Source organism: Heptranchias perlo, chromosome 2, assembly GCF_035084215.1.
Source record: "Heptranchias perlo isolate sHepPer1 chromosome 2, sHepPer1.hap1, whole genome shotgun sequence".
Lineage (NCBI taxonomy): Eukaryota > Metazoa > Chordata > Chondrichthyes > Hexanchiformes > Hexanchidae > Heptranchias > Heptranchias perlo.
This window is the reverse complement of record NC_090326.1, coordinates 168,701,571-168,715,167: the sequence shown is the minus strand read 5'-3', so window position 1 is coordinate 168,715,167 and position 13,597 is coordinate 168,701,571.

The window sequence follows — 13,597 nt, the reverse complement described above, 5'->3', positions numbered from 1 at the left end:
TGGTCACGGAGCTGGTCATAGGGCCGGGCTGGTCTGGTCACGGAGCTGGTCATAGGGCCGGGCTGGTCTGGTCACGGAGCTGGGCTGGTCACGGAGCTGGTCATAGGGCCGGGCTGGTCTGGTCACGGAGCTGGTCACAGGGCCAGGTTAGTCTGATCACGGGGCTGGGCTGGTCATGGAGCTGGTCATAGGGCCGGGCTGGTCTGGTCATGGAGCTGGTCATAGGGCCGGGCTGGTCTGGTCATGGAGCTGGACTGATGCCAGGTATAGGAAGTGCGGGGCTTGTACAATTCAGGGCAACCTCTCCAGCAACATGCAGCATGCCTGGGAGGAGCCGGCAATGGCAGGGTGAAGGAAGAGAAGACTATGCCAGTCACGTTACCAACTCTGGTTGGATGTACTCCAGGAGATTTCATCACATAACCTCCCTCCTCCAACCACCCTGCCCCCACACTCCCACCGTTAGTCATCCAATACGTCCATCCTCACGGCACCCTGCCTTCCTGAGTCAATTAGAAAACGAAGAAACTCTTCGTTACCAGATTTTTTTTATTCGTTCTATGGGATGTGGGTGTCGCTGGTGAGGCCGGCATTTATTGCCCATCCCTAATTGCCCTTGAGAAGGTGGTGGTGGTGAGCCGCCTTCTTGAACCACTGCAGTCTGTGTGGTAATGAGATTTTGCAACTGAGGGCAATTAAGAATCAACCACATTGCTGTGGGTCTGGAGTCACATATAGGCCCAGACCGGGTAAGGGCGGCAGGTTTCCTTCCCTAAAGAGCATTAGTGAACCAGGTGAGCTTTTACAACAATCCAGTAGTTTCATGGCCATCATTACTGATATTAGTATTTTAATTCCAGATTTTATTTAATTAATTGAATTTAAATTCCCCAGCTGCTGTGGTGGGATTTGAACTCATAACTCTGGATTATTAGTCCAGGCCTCTGCATTACTAGTTCAGTAACATAACCACTATGCTACCGTACCAATCTTGACTATTAATCAAACAGCCTTTTATCCATCTCTGATATTTTTATAACTAATAAACTGAAGTGTTCAAAGAAAATGATAAAACACACAATTACCTTTTATGGCCCCTCTAATTTTTCTCCCAGGTATTGCTCATATCAGTGTCCTGGAGATTAATCTTTTATTCTTGGAGACTCCAGGACAATCCTGGAGGGTTGGCAACCCCAATCTGTAACATCAGATTGAGTGCAGGGGTCCTTACAGCAGATAGCATAGATCCGAATCTGGCTCAGTCCCAACCCCAAAGCCTGACCTACGTCGGTGTTCAAGGGCCTGCAGATCTGGTAAGTGACTGATGCTGACTAATCTCCCTTGCGCAGCTTTCTTTCATCTTGACCACCTCAACCATGAAATGCTGCAATTGGGACACTTCAAAATCAACCCCTGTCATTAAGGCAACCACCAGGGACTCTTAACTGCCTTGCAACTGTCAGAACTCCCCTGAAAATTTGGATTATAAGACCTCCAGGCTTGACTATTCCAATGCTCTCCCACCTTCCATCCTCCACACACTTGAGCTCATCCAAAGCCCCGTTGCCAAGCCCAAGTCCTGGCCTTTTGCGCATCCCGGATTTTAATCGCTGTACTATTGGCGGCCGTGCCTTCAGCTGCCTAGGCCCTAAGTGCTGGAATTCTCTCCCTAAACCTCTCCGCCTCTCTCTCCTCCTTTAAGACACTCCTTAAAACCTATCTCTTTGACCAAGCTTTTGGTTACCTGTCCTAATATCTCCTTATGTGGCTCGGTGTCAGATGTTGTTTGATAATCGCTCCTGTGAAGCCCCTTGGGACATTTTACTACATTAAAGGCATGATATAAATGCAAGTTCGTTCTTTCTTTAATACTGCAACACATTCAACCAAGGACGTGAACCAGTGCAAGTGTGTAGTTACTTGGGTAGGTAAGGGGCTATGGAGCAATGGATATGTGATCTGGTTGGTAAGAGTGGAGGAGAAGGATGGATTTGTTGACTGCATGCCAGTCTGAGGTAGCATCTTCATGCCTGAGACTGAGCCTGACAAGCAGCCAAACCATGCTCCTGATAGGCTGAAAGCCCACTTTGTTGTAGCCTTAAGTGGTCAGATGTGCCAACTGCTTGGTAATGCTTTGCTGAGTGGCTCGTGATGATATTGCAAGACTGTTAATGCTAAATCTAAGCAGGTTTTTTTAATTTTTTTATTCGTTCACGGGATGTGGGCGTCGCTGGCGAGGCCGGCATTTATTGCCCATCCCTAATTGCCCTTGAGAAGGTGGTGGTGAGCCGCCTTCTTGAACCGCTGCAGTCCGTGTGGTGACGGTTCTCCCACAGTGCTGTTAGGAAGGGAGTTCCAGGATTTTGACCCAGCGACAATGAAGGAACGGCGATATATTTCCAAGTCGGGATGGTGTGTGACTTGGAGGGGAACGTGCAGGTGGTGTTGTTCCCATGCGCCTGCTGCCCTTGTCCTTCCAGGTGGTAGAGGTCGCGGGTTTGGGAGGTGCTGTCGAAGAAGCCTTGGCGAGTTGCTGCAGTGCATCCTGTAGGTGGTACACACTGCAGCCACAGTGCGCCGGTGGTGAAGGGAGTGAATGTTTAGGGTGGTGGATGGGGTGCCAATCAAGCGGGCTGCTTTATCTTGGATGGTGTCGAGCTTCTTGAGTGTTCTTGGAGCTGCACTCATCCAGGCAAGTGGAGAGTATTCCATCACACTCCTGACTTGTGCCTTGTAGATGGTGGAAAGGCTTTGGGGAGTCAGGAGGTGAGTCACTCGCCGCAGAATACCCAGCCTCTGACCTGCTTTTGTAGCCACAGTATTTATGTGGCTGGTCCAGTTAAGTTTCTGGTCAATGGTGACCCCCAGGATGTTGATGGTGGGGGATTCGGCGATGGTAATGCCGTTGAATGTAAAGGGGAGGTGGTTAGACTCTCTCTTGATGGAGATGGTCATTGCCTGGCACTTATCTGGCGCGAATGTTACTTGCCACTTATCAGCCCAAGCCTGGATGTTGTCCAGGTCTTGCTGCATGCAGGCTCGGACTGCTTCATTATTTGAGGGGTTGCGAATGGAACTGAACACTGCAGTCATCAGCGAACATCCCCATTTCTGACCTTATGATGGAGGGAAGGTCATTGATGAAGCAGCTGAAGATGGTTGGGCCTAGGACACTGCCCTGAGGAACTCCTGCAGCAATGTCCTGGGGCTGAGATGCTTGGCCTCCAACAACCACTACCATCTTCCTTTGTGCTAGGTATGACTCCAGCCACTGGAGAGTTTTCCCCCTGATTCCCATTGACTTCAATTTTACTCGGGCTCCTTGGTGCCACACTCGGTCAAATGCTGCCTTGATGTCAAGGGCAGTCACTCTCACCTCACCTCTGGAATTCAGCTCTTTTGTCCATGTTTGGACCAAGGCTGTAATGAGGTCTGGAGCCGAGTGGTCCTGGCGGAACCCAAACTGAGCATCGGTGAGCAGGTTATTGGTGAGTAAGTGCCGCTTGATAGCACTGTCGACGACACCTTCCATCACTTTGCTGATGATTGAGAGTAGACTGATGGGGCGGTAATTGGCCGGATTGGATTTGTCCTGCTTTTTTTTGTGGACAGGACATACCTGGGCAATTTTCCACATTGTCGGGTGGATGCCAGTGTTGTAGCTGTACTGGAACAGCTTGGCTAGAGGCGCAGCTAGTTCTGGAGCACAAGTCTTCAGCACTACAGCTGGGATGTTGTCGGGGCCCATAGCCTTTGCTGTATCCAGTGCACTCAGCCGTTTCTTGATATGTCGTGGAGTGAATCGAATTGGCCGAAGACTGGCTTCCGTGATGGTGGGGATATCGGGAGGAGGCTGAGATGGATTATCCACTCGGCACTTCTGGCTGAAGATGGTTGCAAACGCTTCAGCCTTGTCTTTTGCACTCACATGCTGGACTCCGCCATCATTGAGAATGGGGATGTTTGCAGAGCCTCCTCCTCCCGTTAGTTGTTTAATTGTCCACCACCATTCACGACTGGATGTGGCAGGACTGCAGAGCTTTGATCTGATCCGTTGGTTGTGGAATCGCTTAGCTCTGTCTATAGCATGTTGCTTCCGCTGTTTAGCATGCATGTCGTCCTGAGTTGTAGCTTCACCAGGTTGGCACCTCATTTTTAGGTACGCCTGGTGCTGCTCCTGGCATGCTCTTCTACACTCCTCATTGAACCAGGGTTGATCCCCTGGCTTGTTGGTAATGGTAGAGTGAGGAATATGCCGGGCCATGAGGTTACAGATTGTGCTGGAATACAATTCTGCTGCTGCTGATGGCCCACAGCGCCTCATGGATGCCCAGTTTTGTGCTGCTAGATCTGTTCTGAATCTATCCCATTTAGCACGGTGGTAGTGCCACACAACACGTTGGATGGTGTCCTCAGTGCGAAGACGGGACTTCGTCTCCACGAGGACTGTGCGGTGGTCACTCCTACCAATACTGTCATGGACAGATGCATTTGCGACAGGTAGATTGGTGAGGACGAGGTCAAGTAAGTTTTTCCCTCGTGTTGGTTTGCTCACCACCTGCCGCAGGCCCAGTCTAGCAGCTATGTCCTTCAGGACTCGGCCAGCTCGGTCAGTAGTGGTGCTACCGAGCCACTCTTGGTGATGGACATTGAAGTCCCCCACCCAGAGTACATTTTGTGCCCTTGCTACCCTCAGTGCTTCCTCCAAGTGGTGCTCAACATGGAGGAGGACTGATTCATCAGCTGAGGGAGGACGGTAGGTGGTAATCAGCAGGAGGTTTCCTTGCCCATAAGTTGGAGAGGGCACAGGCTGGATGAGGCTATTAGCAACCAGGAAGGAGCACATCCCTAAAAGGCTGTGGGTCAATTGAAATTTTCAAGACTGAGATCGATAGATTTTTGTTGGGTATCAAGGGATATGGAACAAAGGCAAGTTAATGGAGTTGAGGTGCAGATCAGCCATGATCTAAATGAATAGCAGAGCAGGATCTAATTGAGGGGCTGACTGGCCTCCTCCTGTTCCTATGTTCCTACACATGAGGGGAGAACTTCCTGGGTCTTTGCCCATTTAAATGAATGGGGGAAAATCGGGTGGGTTCCTTTATAGGAGTCGCTCCAACCCACACGATTTCCTGATATTTGCTGTGCCCTGTCGCACACCCGGGGAAATCTCGGGTGATGAGGAGGGAGAAGGGGATGAGGACAGGGAAATGGCTTGAGGAAGGGGAGGGAGCGGGGGGGGGGGGGGGGGGAAGGGGATAAGGAAGGTAAGGGGAGAGGGGAAGGTAGGGGTGGGGAGGGGGCTGAGGAGGGAGAACAGTATGAGGATGGGGAGTGGGAAGGGGAACGGGATGAGGAAGGGGAGGGGGATGAGAAGGGGAAGGGGATGAGAAGGGGAGGGGGATGAGAAGGGGAGGGGGAGAAAGAATTTTTCAAAGCTTCAGAGAAGCTTGTGATTCAAACTACACCTGGGGGCGGGTGCAGGGATCAGGGGGCAGGGGCGGGAGAGGGGTGACGGAAGGGGGGGGCTGGGGGCAGGGGCGGGAGAGGGGTGAGTGAAGAGGGGTGCAGGGGGCGGGTGCAGGGGGAAGGGGCGGGAGAGGGGTGAGGGAAGGGGGGCTGGGATCAGGGGGCAGGGGCGGGAGAGGGGTGAGGGAAGAGGGGTGCTGGGAGCGGGTGCAGGGGGCAGGGGCGGGAGAGGGGGGCGGGTGTAGGGATCAGGGGGCAGGGCAGGAGAGGGGTGAGGGAGGAGGGTGCTGGGGTCAGGGGGCAGGCTGCTGTTCAGGGAGTTGAAGACAGGAAGTCCAGTGGACCCTCTGGCCGGTCTCTCCGTCCTCCCACAGATCTTTTACTGGTTGTTTGTTTCCTCTGTACAAGGTGCACAGTTTCAGTTTCTATTCTCATGTTGTGAGAAGTTTACCAGGAACAGAGACTGGCTGAACGCCCGGGCAGAGGAAGGGAGGGTGAGTCATCACGGAAAATATAAAATCAGTCAGACAACCGCCCTTCACTCATTTAACTCATTGTTTTCAGTTTTACAATTTATGGAAGATGTTTTGTTTTTATATGAGTGGCCCGGACACTCCCAATCCAACATTAACAACAACTTGCATTTATATGGCGACTTTAACGTAGTAAAACGTCCCAGGGCGCTTCACAGGAGCGATTATCAAACAAATATTTGACACCGAGCCACATAAGGAGATATTAGGACAGGTGACCAAAAGCTTGGTCAAAGAGGTAGGATTTTAAGGAGCGTCTTAAAGGAGGGGAGAGAGGGAGAGAGGTTTAGGGAGGGAATTCCAGAGCTTAGGGCCCAGGCGGCTGAAGGCACGGCCGCCAATAGTGGAGCGATTAAAATCGGGGATGCACAAGAGGCAAGAATTGGAGGAGCGCAGAGATCTCGGAGGGTTGCAGGGCTGGAGGAGGTTACAGAGATAGGGAGGGAGCGAGGCCACGGAGGGATTTCAAAACAAGGATGAGAATTTTAAAATCGAGACATTGACGGACCGGGAGCCAATGTAGGTCGGCGAGCGCAGGGAGTGATGGGAGAACGGGACTTGGTGCGAGTTAGGATACGGGCAGCGGAGTTTTCTCCAGCGATCCCCGCGGTTACACCGTTTATGACCGCTGCGATTCCCAATTTCAAAACGGGTTTCTACGCCATGAGAGGCGCTGACGCAGTCGGCCACAAAGCACCAGCGTCGGTGGCCAGGCCGGGATCAGTCAGGAAGAGCAGGAGGCAGGGGGAGGTGTGGGTGTCAGGCAGCCACCAACCCTCTCCCCCCACAAAACGTCCTTGTCAAAGGGTCGGTGCGGGGGGCAGCTCATTTTGTTCAAACCTCTCTTTCGGGAGTCCGGGCTGTGATCCCCGCACCCCCCCCCCACAACTTGGGCCCCACAACCGCCATTCCTGAGGCCAACACTCTGCTTCCAAGTCCCCTGCCCATCTGTTTTACCAGATCACCAAGGTCGCAAGAAACCCCCAGGTTTGGGTGGTCTCCTTCCCACCCTGCAGCCCCTCCCCTACCCCCCCAGCCTCTTCCTCTCCATGTCAGTCGGTTTACTTTAGTCATAGAGTCATAGAGTTATACAGCACGGATAGAGGCCCTTCGGCCCATCGTGTCCACGCCGGCCATCAGCCCTGTCTACTCTAATCCCATATTCCAGCATTTGGTCCGTAGCCTTGCATAGAGTCATAGAGTTATACAGCACGGATAGTCATTCATCACCAGATTTGCCTGGACCACATAAAGCACTATCAGGTCCTGCTCTCCTCTGCCAAAACTGCTCACTATTCCAGGATCATCCTGGAATGCAAAGATAATCCCCGGCTTCTCTTCACTACAAACCGTCTCCTTAAACCCCTCTCCCCTGCCCCCTCCACCCTCACCTCCAACAACAAGTGCGAGGAACTCATGGAATTCTCTGTCATTAAAATTGAGACCATTTGTTCAGCTGCCTCTGCTGCTTCCCTCTCATCCCCTAGCCCACCAAACCAAACTTCCCCTACAGTTCCCCCCTGACCTAGCCCTGAACTCGCATCTTTCTCAAGTTTCCCTCCTATCTCCCCTCATGCCCTCTCCGAGCTCATCTTGACCATGAGAATCACCTCCTGCTCTTTCGACCCCCTATTCCCTCCAAACTGCTGACCACCCAACTTCCCCTCCTGGCCCCCATGTTATCTGATATTGATAATGGTTCCATCTCCTCAGGTACTGTCCCCCTCCCCTTCAAATCTGTCATCATCACCCCCCTCCTCAAAAAACTCACCCTTGACCCTCTGCCCTTGCAAACTACCGCCCCATCTCCAACCTTCCTTTCCTCTCCAAAGTCCTTGAGCGTGTTGTCACCTCCCAAATCCATGCCCATCTTCCCTACAACTCCATGTTTGAATCCCTCCAATCAGGTTTCTGCCCCTGCCACAGTACTGAAACAGCCCCTATCAAAGTCACAAATGACATCCTATGTGACTGTGATGATGGTAAACGATCCCTCCTCATCCTTCTCCACCTGTCTACAGCCTTTGACACGTTGACCACACCATCCTCCTCCAACACCTCTCCTCCGTCTTCCAGCTGGGTGGGACTGCGTTCGCCTGGTTCCATTCTTATCTGTCCAGTCGTAGCCAGGGAATCACCTGCAATGGCTTCTCTTCCCACTCTTGTACCGTTACCCCTGGAGTCCCCTAAGGATCTATCCTTGGCCCCCTCTTATTTCTCATCTACATGCTGCCCCTCTGCGACATCATCCGAAAATACGACATCAGGTTCCAAATGTACGCTGACGACACCCAGCTCTACCTCACCACCACCTCCCTCGACCCCTCCACTGTCTGATTTGTCACTCTACTTGTCCGACATCCAGTACTGGATGAACAAAAATTTCCTCCAACTAAACATTGGGAAGACTGTAGCCATTGTCTTCAGTTCCCGCCACAAACTCCGTTCCCTAACCGCCGACTCCATCCCTCTCCCTGGCCACTGTCTGAGGCTGAACCAGACTGTTCACAACCTTGGTGTCCTATTTGACCCTGAGATGAGCTTCCGACCACACATCCTCTCCATCATCAAGACCGCCTACTTCCACCTCCGTAACATCGCTTGTCTCCATCCCTGCCTCAGCTCATCTGCTGCTGAAACCCTCATCCATGCCTTTGTTACCTCTAAACTTGATTATTCCAATGCTCTCCTGGCCGGCCTCCCTTCTTCCACCCTCCATAAACTTGAGCTCATCCAAAACGCTGCTGCCCGTTTCCTAACTCGTACCAAGTCCCGTTAACCCATCACCCCTGTGCTCACTGATCTACATTGGCTCCTGGTCCGACAATGTCTCGATTTTAAAATTCTCATCCTTGTTTTCAAATCCCTCCATGGCCTCGCCCCTCCATATCTCTGTAACCTCCTTCAGCCCTACAACCCTCCGAGATCTCTGTGCTCCTCCAATTCTGGCCTCTTGCACATCCCCTATTTTAATCGCTCCACCATTGGCGGCCGTGCCTTCAGCTGCCTGGGCCCTAAGCTCTGGAATTCCCCCCCTAAACCTCTCCGCCTCTTTACCTCTCTCTCCTCCTTTAAGAGGCTCCTTAAAACCTACCTCTTTGACCAAGCTTTTGGTCACCTGTCCTAATATCTCCTTATGCGGCTTGGCGTCAAATTTTGTTTGATAATCGCTCCTGTGAAGCGCCTTGGGACGTTTTACTACATTAAAGGCGCTATATAAATGCAAGGTGTTGTTGTTGTTGATGTTGTTACTTGGGGCAAATGGAAAGATCCACCCTAAACACAGGCCACAGAAAACTCCTAGAAAAGGTCTGGGCCTGCCATATCCAGGAGCCGGCCTAGATTACAGCCTGGGCCACTGCACTCCAACGGAGTTACAGCAGAAATCTCCTGGGATCCTGTTGGGATTTTTGGCCTTACTATTTCTACTTTAGCTACGTGTTAGCCGTGGATCAGTGGGCAGCACTCTCACCCCTGAGTCAGAAGGTCGTGGGTTCAAGCCCCACTCCAGAGCCTTGAGACACATAATCCAGGCTGGCACTCCCAGTGCAGTACTGAGGGAGTGCTGCACTGTCAGAGGTGCCGTCTTTCGGACGAGACGTTAAAACCGAGGCCCCATCTGTCCTCTCAGGTGGACGTAAAAGATCGCATGGCACAAATCGAAGAAGGTGCGCAAAGGACTGGGAGAGACAGATAGCATTAGAGTAAGAAATAGTACAGTATTAGATGGGATCAGAGTAAGAGAGAATACGAGAAGGTCTAAGATAGATTTACAGTGCATGTGTGCAAACGCACAAAGCACGGTAAACAAGGTCAGTGAGCTGCAGGTGCAAATAGTCACATGGGAATATAGTGTTGTGGTGACAACTGAGACCTGGCTCAAAAAAAAGCAGGACTGGGTACTGAATATTCCTGGATACAAGGTGTTCAGGAAAAATAGGGAAAGAAAGGAGGGGGGGTGGGGGGTGGCAGTATTGATTAAGGAGAATATTGCAGTACTGGAGAGAGAGGATGTCCTGGAGGGTTCAAGGACAGAATCTATTTGGTTAGAGTTAAGAAACAATGAAGGCGCCATTAAACTACTGGGTGTATTCTATAGACCACCAACTAGTGGGAAGGAGATAGAGGAGCAAATTTGCAGGGAAATTACAGAGAGGTTCACGAGCCATAGAGTCGTGATAACGGGGATTTCAACTATCCTAATATAGACTGGGATAGTAATAATGTAACAGGCAGGGAGGGGGAAGAATTTCTGAAGTGTGTTTCTGGCCCAATGAGGAAGGAGGCATTGCTGGATCTAGTTCTGGGGAATGAGATGGGTCAAATGGAGCAAGTGTCTGTGGGGGAACATTTAGAGAAAAGTGATCATAGTATCATAAGGTTTAGATTAGCTATGGAAAAGGACAAGGAGCAATCTAGAGTAAAAATACTTAATTGGAGGAGGGCCAATTTCAGTGGGATGAGAACAGATCTGTCCCGGGTAAATTGGAATCATAGATTGGCAGGAAAAACTGTAATTGAACAATGGGCGGCCTTTAAAGAGGAGATGGTTCAGGTACAGTCTAGGTACATTCCCACGAGATGAAAAGGTAGGGCAACTAAAGCCAGAGCTCACTGGATGATGAAAGAGATAGAGAGTAAGATGAAGCAGAAAAAAGGGGCGTATGACAGATGTCAGGTTGATAACACAAGTGAGAACCAGGCTAAATATAGAAAGTTCAGAGGGGAAGTGAAAAAGGAGAAGGTATGAGAATTAACATAAAAAGGAGTCGAAAAGTCTTCTATAGGCATATAAATAGTAAATCAGATCAAAGCTCTGCAGTCCTGCCACATCCAGTCGTGAATGGTGGAGGACAATTAAACAACTAACGGGAGGAGTCAGCCAGAAGTGCCGAGTGGATGATCCATCTCAGCCTCCTCCCGATATCCCCACCATCACAGAAGCCAGTCTTCAGCCAATTCGATTCACTCGACGTGATATCAAGAAACGGCTGAGTGCACTGGATACAGCAAAGGCTATGGGCCCCGACAACATCCCGGCTGTAGTGCTGAAGACTTGTGCTCCAGAACTAGCTGTGCCTCTAGCCAAACTGTTCCAGTACAGCTACAACACTGGCATCTACCCGACAATGTGGAAAATTGCCCAGGTACGTCCTGTCCACAAAAAGCAGGACAAATCCAATCCAGCCAATTACCGCCCCATCAGTCTACTCTCAATCATCAGCAAAGTGATGGAAGGTGTCGTCGACAGTGCTATCAAGCGGCACTTACTCACCAATAACCTGCTCACCGATGCTCAGTTTGGGTTCCGCCAGGACCACTCGGCTCCAGACCTCATTACAGCCTTGGTCCAAACATGGACAAAAGAGCTGAATTCCAGAGGTGAGGTGAGAGTGACTGCCCTTGACATCAAGGCAGCATTTGACCGAGTGTGGTACCAAGGAGCCCGAGTAAAATTGAAGTCAATGGGAATCAGGGGGAAAACTCTCCAGTGGCTGAAGTCATACCTAGCACAAAGGAAGATGGTAGTGGTTGTTGGAGGTGTTGACCGGAAGTCACCGGTTAACGGTTTTGGCTTAGTACACAGAGGAAGAGTCAATTCTCTCTTAATTCTCAATTCGCTTTATTAACGTTATTAGATCATGTACATACCGCTTATACGTCTAGTTAGATATAGGCATGCAGTTTACAGCAGGTTATACAGTTTTATACTCAAACTAGGATTTAAACGCACACCCACTAGCTGACTAACACTCCCTGAGTATTAGGATTTAAACGCACACCCATTAGGTTTTTCTGACGAACACCCCCCCCCGAGTGGTCACAGAATAGAAAGGATATTATATTACCCGGAAAGGAGAGATACTGCTGGCCAGGCAATTCTCTTTCTCACTCCCGACGTAGTCTCTACGTCCCTGACGTAGGGTTCCCACTTCCACGAGGGTTAGTCTCCGGAGTCTCCCTCAAAAACACACCTCACTCCGGCACCAAGCCTGCAATGCTTCAGTTTTAACTCCAAGCCTGTCTTTTCGAATGATGCTGTCTTCTCCGGTTGGCTCAAAGTTGCTGGAGTGATCAATGTCATCCCCTGATTGACTCTGTTCCAAGGGCCTAGGTAGCATCACCTCAATACTCCTTTTCTTAATAAGGACTGGTGTCTCATCACCGTTCCTTTGTCCCTGTAAGAAGCAGAACGAATTCAAACCGGTTCTGGCCAGTTCAGACCAGTGACTGAACTCCAGGTCACCCCAGTTCAAAAGGTCAGTGTCTTTGTTAGCAATTCGAATTAACCTCAATAGGTTTCTGCAGCCTCTGGCCAACATCTCCCCACTTTTGATCCAAAGATGCCTATCTTAGGATCATTATTCTCCCTTTCTGTGCACCATTCCTGAGGCTGTCATTGTCCCCCAATGGGCATGTTACATCCGTGATATCATATGATTATAGAAAATATATAAATGGTTATAGAAAAAATACAAACAGAAACATATAAAATATACTTCACACAGTGTCCTTATGTTGATAATCGCTTCTTCTGTTTCATTATAGCACTAACACTCAATTGTTGCAAAATTTCATTTTTCCACCTTCTAAGCTGATATACATTGAATATGACAAGTATTAATGCACATAAAATCACAACTACAGCAGCATGTGATAAAATCCTGACCCATGGATGCATTTGAACATTAGATCCCCAATTCCAAAACTTATTCCAGAACCCAGGGTCCCGTAACAGTTCATCTGCTTTATCAGCATGCGTTTTAATTATTTTAGTGTGTTTAGTCCATTGATGAATTTTCTCATTGGCTTCCTCCGCTATTTGCGTCCAATCTGCAGTCAGGTGCGGAATGGGTGGTAGTTCGGTCGGGACATATTTCCACAGATCTTGGTCTATATCGGTACGTTGGACTGTGAGGTTTTCGTTTATTACCATCCTCATTATCGGCTTAGGCAGAACATGTCCACCGACAACCAGGTCTGAGGTCACGTTGTTAATGGCCACATTGTGTCCTTCCAGAGGGCACTGCTTCCATCCTTTATTATAGTTCATAGCCGCTGTGGCTATGTAATACGTTTGTCCCACAAGGGCGTATTGTAAAAAGGACTGGTTGTTAACCGGCAAAATGGACAATGAACAATTTTCATAAGTACTGAACCCACAATTAGTAAGTTTCTGTCTCGTTATCTCTTCTGGACAGGCCCAGTGATTCCCTCCTTGGTGACACTTTGACAAATCTACCCCTTTCTCAGCACCGTCCATTACAATAGCATGAGATGGTGGATTGCTCAAAGATATCCAAGTACCCTCATGATACTTGCCCACGTTATGAACTCTTTTTGACGGGTCGGTCAAATTGCCTCCGTGCCGGGGAATATGAAACACCGCCCCAACGTAATATTTCCCTTTCTCCTCAGGACAGGTACCTAACACCCTATTAGCTAAGGTTAAACTTCTGAGGTGGCATAGAGGTGTTTCTTCTCCGACCCATCTCTCTAACTGTTCATCCGACACCCAGTCTGGAACTTGGTGTGTATTGAGCTGTAACAAATTAGTACCAATCATAGTCAACACCCAGCTAGTATATATGGCA